This window comes from Octodon degus, unplaced genomic scaffold (assembly GCF_000260255.1).
Source record: "Octodon degus isolate 3935 unplaced genomic scaffold, OctDeg1.0 scaffold00198, whole genome shotgun sequence".
NCBI lineage: Eukaryota > Metazoa > Chordata > Mammalia > Rodentia > Octodontidae > Octodon > Octodon degus.
This window is the reverse complement of record NW_004524774.1, coordinates 2669276-2670598: the sequence shown is the minus strand read 5'-3', so window position 1 is coordinate 2670598 and position 1323 is coordinate 2669276.

The window sequence follows — 1323 nt, the reverse complement described above, 5'->3', positions numbered from 1 at the left end:
TTTTTGCTTTGGTCCAGAAAGTCATCCATTATATCTAGCCCATAATTCTATTTCACAGGCCCATTTTTCTTCTCCACCTCTTACTGAATTAAACCAACCATACAGAAGAGGAGAGGCAGGTGTATCACTTACTCCAAGTAACCAAATGTTGCACAGAAGCAATCCTATTTTCTTTTAGAGGAATCCTTTTGGTCCAGCTGCAGGCTTCAGTGGACTTCTTGATATCAAGCAGGAAACTTGCTAAGCTACAGAAGTCTCTTGACAAGTCAATGTGCTTTTAATCATTTTGAAAAGTACCAAAAGTGCTTTGGTACTTTTCAAAGTCTCCTACACTTTCGATTCTCCTTGAAAGAGAATGTCCAAAAAGTAGTCTATCCTTACACCCAAGAGGGACATTCACAGTATTATTTCCTCTGATGGTAGCATCCTCTCTTTTTGGTTTATGATTCAACAATCATATTAATAATAAACTATTCCTCTCTTCAATATCCATTCCACCAAGATTCACTGAGCATTTACTGTGTGACCTGAATTATGCTAGGTACTATACACCAAGGGTACCCAAAATATACAGTGAATTTGTACATCTTAAAAATTTATTACAAGATAGTGTCATTATTTCATCTCAAAATAATCCCCTCACTCCAAATACACATTGCTTTTGCCTCTTCCTGAAGCAGTTTTAGAAGTTCTCATTTATGAGTATATTTACAAGGCGTGATCTAAAATGAGATGAATGCTGCTGCGTAGTGCCATCCCTTGGGTATCACTTAGTATTTCTTGTTGTTCCTCAAAGTCAAAATGACCATGAAGGGAAAATTATTTGAGTTGATGCAGGAAATGGATGTGGCCAGGACAGCATAATTAGACATTCATGAAAGTGGACTTTGAGAATTTCTTCAAAAAAGTGGCAAGAACAGAGGAATAAGTGTGTTCAAAGCAAGGAGGAATATATTGAGGGGCACTAAGAACAATTTTTTACTATAAAATTTGTTTTAAATGTAAACATTCACTTGTTAATATTATATAAGAGTGAGCAAAGGTAGTTGTATTTCAGATCTTCATGAGGCTACAATGAACTGAAACATAGCAATATCAAAACAATGTATTATTATAATTGTGTTAAGTGTTTAAGAAGGAAATAATGAAGAAAGAATGTAGCTAAAACCCATAGCACACGCATGCACGCACGTGTGGGTGTGTGTATGCGCATGCATGCACTGGAGATGAACGGGACTTAAGGTACAATGGATGGTTATGAATGGCTTCTCTGAAGAAATATTTAAATGCGAAATCTAAATAATGAATAGACTTTATTTACTT